This window comes from Sapajus apella, unplaced genomic scaffold (assembly GCF_009761245.1).
Source record: "Sapajus apella isolate SASKATOON/1434 unplaced genomic scaffold, GSC_monkey_1.0 scaffold16, whole genome shotgun sequence".
Lineage (NCBI taxonomy): Eukaryota > Metazoa > Chordata > Mammalia > Primates > Cebidae > Sapajus > Sapajus apella.
Genome location: NW_022436956.1, coordinates 28,422,095 through 28,430,536, shown reverse-complemented (window position 1 = coordinate 28,430,536; position 8,442 = coordinate 28,422,095). Strand labels below are relative to the sequence as shown.

General features: G+C 36.3%; 1 pseudogene; it reads left to right on the top strand.

The window, feature by feature from the left end:
* The first annotated feature begins 7,488 nt into the window (after nt 1–7,488).
* On the top strand, nt 7,489–7,633 carry LOC116556466 (annotated as a pseudogene).
* The last annotated feature ends 809 nt before the right edge of the window (nt 7,634–8,442 follow it).

Genomic DNA, 8,442 nt, shown 5'->3' with positions numbered 1-8,442 from the left:
AGAGCTCTCAGATGTTCCACATTTAGTTTCCCCTATTATTAACTACTTACATTAGTGCATGTACTTTGTCACAATCAGTGAAGAGTACTGACACGTTATTTTTAAGTGAAGTCTCTATTCTGATTTCTTTAGTTTTTACCTAGTATTCTAGTTTGTTTGTTTGTTTGTTTCAGGATGCCTTACAGACTGCTTTCCATGGTGACATTTACTCATCATGTTTCTTAGGTTTTTCTTGTCTGACAGTTTCACATACTTGCCTTGACAGTTAAAAAAAATACTCGTCTTGTATTTTGTAGAATGTAGATTTGTCTGTTGTTTTTCTTATGATTTGACTGAGGTTGTGGGTTTCAGGGAGGTTTCGGGTAGGAAGATGACAGAAGTGTACTACAATTCTCATCACATCATATCAAGATTATTTAACTATCAACATGACTTATCATTGACGTTAACCTTGATCACCTGGCTGAAGTAATGCTTGTTAGTTTTCTTCACCGTAAAGTTACTTTGTCCCCCTTTTCCATACTACATTATCTGAAAGTAAGTTACTATGCACAGCCCACATGTGAGAGGTGAGGAGTTATAGTCTACCTCCATAAGAGGTGGAGTAGCTACATAAATTATTTGGAATTCTGTACCACAGATTTACCTCTTCTCCCCATTTAATTATTCAGTCATTTGTTTACATCACTGTGGACCCATGGACACGTGTTTTATGCTTTAGGTTATAATCAAAAACTACCATATTTATTTGGTTGCTCAAGTTGTTCCAGCTTTGGCCATTATAAGCTCGTTCAGTTGGCTTTCATGTCTCTTTGACATACTTCCCATCGTTGTAGTTTTTTTTTTTTATTTTCTAGCACTTTCCTACTTCCTGGTAATGCAGGATGGTCCAAGCTTCAGTTACGTATTTCTTGCTGCAGTCCTAGAATTGGACGTTTCTGCAAGGAGTCCTTGTTTCTGTTATTGGATAATAATGTTAGAAACAAAGAGTAAGGCACTATCCTAGAGACTTTGATTCATTAATCTGCTTCTCACATAAATGAGCCTCTACTTTTTCCTGCTGTATTCTCATTTCCACTCTTCAACTGATTACGTAATAACTCTTTCTTCTCCATCTTGATCATCCTGATCTATCCCTTTTACTTTTACTTGAGGATCTTGCCTTATAGTTCATACTTTTTTGAGAAAATAGATGCAAAAAAATCTCATATTTTTATCACCAAAACTACCAATGAATCCATTTTTATCTAAATTATGCCTCTCCATCCAATACAGAGGTTGATATGTCTATATCTAAGGACTGAGAGAATGAGGGAAAGGTGAATTTGTTATTCCATATATAGAATTTCACATAATCTCCTCGCTTCTGATATCACACTCATCCTTGTCCATAGCTATTTCTGTGTGTCTGATTTTTCTGAACCAACTGCTCCTCAGGTTCAACTTCTTCAGGGAGTGAATGTCCATCTTCTGCCTGGGTGGGGGCAAAGCATCACTGGTAAGAGAAGAGGAGATGGAGTTCCTACTATTTCAGCCCACTTCGAATGCTAATATTGAGAGACACAGAACTACTGTTGCTTGCACCTTTCCAGATTCTTTGGTTTGCAATCCCTTTATTTGGGCTCCATTCTCTCACTTTGTTCCACTTCCCCTATTTCAGTCTTCTCCTCATCCCCAGTCACTTAGATTTTTCTTTCTTTGCTAAAATCAGTTACCATTCATACATTCATAAATATGATTTCCATAATCCAAAATTTTTTACAAGTTCTTTTCTCCTCTCATTGTAGTATTTTTAATTTTCATATTGATTTATTATTTCAGTGAGACTCTGGGAAAGAGGTGAAATAAATAGGGATGCTCAATGTGCCAAGCTTTATCAGCGTCTCAATGAGATTTTGAAAAATCCTGCCTTCTAAGATCAACCCTTTTAAAAAACCACCTATTTCTTCCCCCAACTTCCAAATTCTATTATCAGTATTAGATGTGAATAACGAGAATCTAGCATGAGAAAAGCTTTCGTCTTTAGGCCAAAGAGACTTTGATTTGAGTCCTAATCGTTCTGTCTATAGTCATATAACATCAAATTTAGGAGCTTAGTCTCTGAATATATTGCTGGAGTAGCTTGTTTTATTTCTTACTATCATTTTGACTTAACATTTATATTTTTGTCTTTATATTTAATAATACAGCCTTATAATTTTGTCCTCTCTAATAAATGAAGTAATTTATGTGAAATACACTAACTCATTTAAAATTCAAAACTATGAGTTCCATATTATTGTCTTTGTGTCACAAGTGAAAAAAAAAAGCCTAAGCTTGAGTGGTTTAAGCAAAGTGAAGAGGTTGAAAAACATTAATTTTAGAAAAAGAAATGCCCCAAAAGGGTGGTACAAAATGATGTTTGGTAACTCTCTCTCTCTCTGTTTTTTTTTTTTTTTCTCTCTCTCTCATTGTAGGCACACTAAATTACTTGGATTTCTCAAGTCTTAGCACAAACATGGGCATGTCTGTGCCTTGGTGAATGCCATTTTTCGCTGCCTGTATTGGGCTTCTGTTCTCCATACTGTGTTTGATGAACACTGAGCTCTACAATCTCTGTCTCACAAATGAGTTCTTTGGAGATAGGGACAAGGCCTATGTATGGGTTCTGGTATAGTGTCTGATGCATTATAGGCACCTATTAATTACACAATTAACAATAGGAATGATAATAGTAATAATAACATTAGGTTGGTGCAGTAGCAATTGTGGTGTTCACCATTATTTTCAACGGCAAAACTGCAATTACTTTTCCACCAACCTATAGTGGCATTATTTACCTATCAATTTATTCATCTTAGACATACTATGTAAAAGATATAAGATAAACTTTTGTGATAGATGGCTATATAGATGATACATTCTATCCAATATTCATTAAAATGTGTAAGGAAGTTATATTCTTTTTTGTGGCTGTTATAACAAATTACCTCCTGTGGCTTAAGACTGCAAAAATTTTTTCCCATTGTTCTATAGGCCAAAAATCTAATATCAACTTGTTGGCACTGCTCCATAGGCTCTAGGGGAGATTCTCCTCCTGCTTTTGGCTTCACTATTTCTTGGCTTGTGGTTGGATCATTTCAATGTCTGTCTTCATTTTCACATGGCCTTCTCCTCTGTGTACATTTTCCCCTTCCTGTCTCTCATAAGGACACGTCATCATCTTTACATCCTTACCTTAATGCAAAGACTCTTTTTCCAAATACTATTCACAAGTTCTAAGGATTAGGACTTGATATGTTTCAGTGTCCATTATTCAGTCTATAACAGTAGGTGTGCAAGTCAGGTTATTTGCTTACAAGCAACAGCAAACAACAGAAATTGACCTAGGTTGTCTTAGAAGAAATTTATTGTAGGATGCTACTGAAGGCTCACAATTCGTTGGTTATCTGAAGGTCAGTTTTGGAAAACTGCAAAGAACAAGAAGCTGAGTGTTAAGAGTCCAGGTGATCGAAACAGGAGGCAGCCAAATGCCTAGGCAGATAGGGGTGGGTCCTGGGTGAACAGCCATCTTCAAGCCAAAAACAGCCTGAAGGATGAAAGACTGAACTGCTGGTCCCAAATGAAACCTGCAACTCAGAGTGAGAACTTCTGTTCCTGTTTGCTCATCCTTCCCCAATTAAGTCTTTCTGAATAATGCCATTCAACCAATCGAATGTTGCCTTTTCCAGTACTACCTATGGCCTGCCCTTCTGCTATTCTGAGCCCATAAAAAGCCCTGGACCCAGCTACATGGTAGGAGAGAACCACCTGACTACAGGGGTGGGGAATCACCCGTCATCTTCTCTCCGCTGAGAGCTGTTCCATTGCTCAATAAAATTCATCTCTGCCCTTCTCACACTTCAGTGTCCAGCATATCCTATTTCTTCTTGGGTATGGGAGCTTGGGAACTGATGAACCAGGATACAAGCTATAATACGGGCAAGCTAGGACATACCAGCATCCTCAAGGGCAGGTAGAAAGGGGGTTTACCACAAAGAAGTATTTCAAACAAGGGGTTTAGGTTTAGATATTATACACTAAAAATTAAAATAAATTGTTCCCTATGAAGAGTAACTGTGTTGTCAAATTCTAAAAAAATGTAGAAACTAATATTTCAGTTAGTATAGGAAATAGAATAAAAATCCCAGGGTTGTAAAACTCCATAGATTACATTCTTTTCTCTCAATGATGCTTCCTTCTAAAATATCAAAATTCACTTGACTTAGAGAAAAATGAATAATCAATTATATATATCTTCCGTAATTTTCAGAATAAATAAATGTCAAAAACTCAAGTAACTAGTTTGAATGGGAATTGTGCTTTCACTTCATGAAGTGCAAAAACATTCAAACTTCATTCTCTAAATAAATATTAAACAGTGCCCTTTAAAATCGCATTGTAAAAAGTCTGTTTTTTCAATAATGCTGTCATCATTCAAAGCAATTTTGAAACTCCTTCCTATTTTGAAAATTACCACCAGAGTTCCCATATTTCATGTCTATGTCTTAAATACCAATCAAGCATGTTTAAATTATATTATGCCTATTGAAATTTTTCCTTTAAATGTCATTCTGGAAAAAATGATTATTTCAGAAAAATGATTTTTTGACATGAACTTCTGCAAAACGTTAGAAGAGGGAGAAACCAACTTATAGTGATATGCATGACTTGCCAGCTTTGTAAGAAAACAAAAATCTTTATTTTAAAATTAAAGATACTAAGAAAGTTTATATGCCTGTTTCAAAATCTTAGAACTAGTTTTTTAATTCTGGGCTAACAAATTTTAAACTTAAAAAAAAGATAAGAGCAATTGGAGTTACATCTCAGTTCTCTTTGAGAAACAAAAAAGCTTATAAAGTACAGTGAGCCAGAAGAATCATGGAGTTTCTTTCCTTTTTTTTTTTTTTTTTTGTTGTTGTTTATTTGTTTCTCTCACTTAATATAGAGTTGAAAGATACTCCTAGAAACAAGTGGGAAGAAGGATGTAGACTTCAGTAGCAAGTCACACCTTCATTGTCTTCCAGTGAAAAGCAAAACAAGGATTACGATTTAAAACAAGTACTTAGTGAAAGAAGTATTAAATTGCATAGGGTTATTTTTCCCATAAGAAAATACTCCTTAATAATTCTAAATTTAATTGTTTTAATGAATATTTCTCTTTTTGATTGTTTTTAAAATAGTATATAAAAGGGAAAATGCTTCTCTTTCCCCCCGCCTCTTTTTTTATCAGTTCACCATTAAGTGACTCTAATTTTTCAGACAAAATCAGGACATATAACCTCAGATTTGTTGGGATATAGTTATAAATATTGGAATCAGGATTATCTGGGGAAATACCAAAAGTTTATTTATTGGCTTGCTACATTAATAAATTGATATGTGTTGGTTCCTCCGCCTAAATGCTCTTTTAATCTGGCAGCTTCTTATTTTTTACACCCAGTTCTATAAGGCCTTATTCAGCATTCCTCGTAATCTTGATGCTATCTGAACCATGTTATAATTATTTATAAGCCTCTATCACACATGCCCATGAGTGCCTCGCAGATAGGACTCATGTATTAGGAAGCTTTCCATTCTAAATGCCAAGTATAGCCCCTGATGAAACTTACTAAGTTATCATTAAATATTTTTAGAGTAGATACACAGTATATCAGAATGAATGGATGAGAGAAGAAATAGAATGAACAAAATTCTATCTGACTTGGGAGTGGTAACTGTTTACAATACACTAATTCACAAAATCAATCATATCTTTTCTTAATTAAATCCAGCTTTTGTTTATTGTCCATATCACTTGTATTGATTATTTTGTTCATGTTGCTAGGAAAATGGTAAGAATGGCAAAGAATGAATATAAAACAGCTTGATACCTAAGGCTGATAAAAGAGACTAGCCCTGTAATAGTCTCCATCATATTCAAATCTTCCCCAAGCCAGTTCCTAGAGCCACTTAAATAGCTCTCTTAGATTAGGAGAGATTTCGCCTCTGAGCTGGGGATCCCAGAGCTCGAAGGCTGGTGCTCAAATGGCAAATGTGAGTGTATATTTGAACTCTTAACAAGTTAAAGCCATTGCTCGTTACTTAGCAGATTTTTTCCGTGTAACAAAGCATTGACATCTGCAAATTGGAGAATTGCAACTGATGGAGAAAAATTATTTTCTTGTTTTTCTAAATGTTAAAAAATAATCATTTCTGAAGTTTTTCATCTGAGATCTCAGAAAACTGTAGTTGATGAGATTCCTGTCTCAGCAGTGTTTTTGAGGAGAAGGGAAGGCAGTTGTTTATATTTCTAAGAAGACTGAGACATCTGACATCTTCTATGTGTACTGGTAGCTTCTTTGTGAATATTTACAGGAATGTTAAAATCACAAAGAAGGTTGATAATTATGCACATTTTTTCATCTGATTAAAGAGAAAACTATAAATCCCCCTACCAGATTTTTCAGCCAGGGGAATATCAAAGCCATATATTGAGGCAAAAATGATTATTAAGTCAAGTAACAGGGAGTCAAAACATTGATGCATGCTATTTATATCCATTTGAATTAAGCAGATATGTTCTAATTTTGCCATGTGGAGAGCAGATAATAATTCACTATATTCACCTGCAGTTACTGATAGAAGCCTGATTTTCCTTTTAAATTGCAAACTTCTTGAATACACAGATTAGATCTGTACTGTTTGTAGCTTTGTTGCTGCTTTCTTGCTGTATACAGAGTCACTGCCAGGTGCTGATATAACTAAAGGGTCAGCTTTTTCTTTGTCCTTACAGGCTATTTCCTGCTAATACTTTGGGGGAAAGAGGGGAGAGGTTTTCCGAAACTCTTTTGAGTTATCAACTTAATCACTAATTCTGGGAAATGCATAATTTTAGATCTGGGAGAAGAAATATAGAAGATAAATCTGAAACATTGTGTGCCACCAAATGAGAAAGCCGTGAAAGGAAAATGAGGCATTGTCAAAATGACACATGAGCCAGCTTGAGCGCATTTTCACTGTCCAAAGGTGAGACAGTTAAAGAATCAATGATAACTATGATTGATTAAAACACATTTAAGATCTAAAAAGCCGTGCATTCTTAATGATATTTTAAAGAAAGAGAAACAAAACTCTTGGGATATTGGATAACACTAGAACTTGTCTGGGCACCAAGTCAATATTCTGAAAATTGTCAACCGAGGGGAAGGAATTAGGCATTTACTTTGCATTCTGAAGTAAACTCTATTTCAGGGTATCCCAGAAGTCCTATAGGTATGGAAAAGAGTATTGTATACAAATAGTTCAGTTAATAAATGTAAAAGAATGATAGTATTAGAAAAACACTTTCCAGTCTCTAATAAAATAACTGACTAAAGTAACCATCAATATGATGGGGTTGATGGGTAATTTATTGTCTAAACAGAGCTACTTTGTGAGAAAAAAAAGGATGCACTATTGATAATTATGCCAGGAAACAGGCATAAACTAATACTTACCTGGCAGAGGAGACAGAATGATCACAAAGGTGGTTTTCTCAGGGCAAGGCTTTGCTGACTCCTGCGATTTCCCCAAATGTGAGAAACTCGGCTGCATAATTTGTGGTAGTGGGGGACTGCATTCGTGCTTTCCCCTAGGAAAATAAAATAAAACCAGGCATAAACTGGTATGATTCCAGGCAAATATATGAAATATATGCCAGGTCAGCCTATAGTGGGGAACCTGACAATAAAGAGAACAGGCTGCCCCTGGATGAGCTCACTGATTAATTTTAGCAGAATAAAGATAAGACAATAAAACTGCTGGACACGGTGGGTCATACCTGTAATCCAGCACTTTGGGAGACTGAGGCAGGCAGATCGTGAGGTCAGGAATTTGAAACCAACCTGGCCAACATGATGAAACCCTGTGTCTACCCGGGTGTGGTGGGTCACGCCTATAATCCCAGCACTTTAGGAGGCCAAGGAGGTCTTGATCACAAGGTCAAGAGATGGAAGCCATCCTGGTCAACAAGGTGAAACCCCGTCTCTACTAAAAATACAAAAATTATCTGGGCATGGTGGCTTGTGCCTGTAGTCCCAGCTACTTGGGAAGCTGAGGCAGGAGAATTGCTTGAACCCAGGAGACAGAGGTTGCGGTGAGCTGAGCTGAGATCGTGCCATTGCACTCCAGCCTGGGTAACAAGAGCGAAACTCCATCTCAAAAAAAAATTTTTAAAAAAAGATACAAAAAATTAGCTGGGAGTGATGGCATGTGCCTGTGATCCCAGCTACTTGGGAGGCTGAGCCAGGAGAATTGCTTGAATCTGGGAGGTGGAGGTTACAGTGAGCCAAGTTTGCGCCATTGCATTCAAACCTGGGCAACAGGGTGAGACTCCATCTCAAAAAAAAGAAAAAAAAAAAAAGGATAGCTGGGCTGAATGTCGTGGCTCACACCTGTAATCCC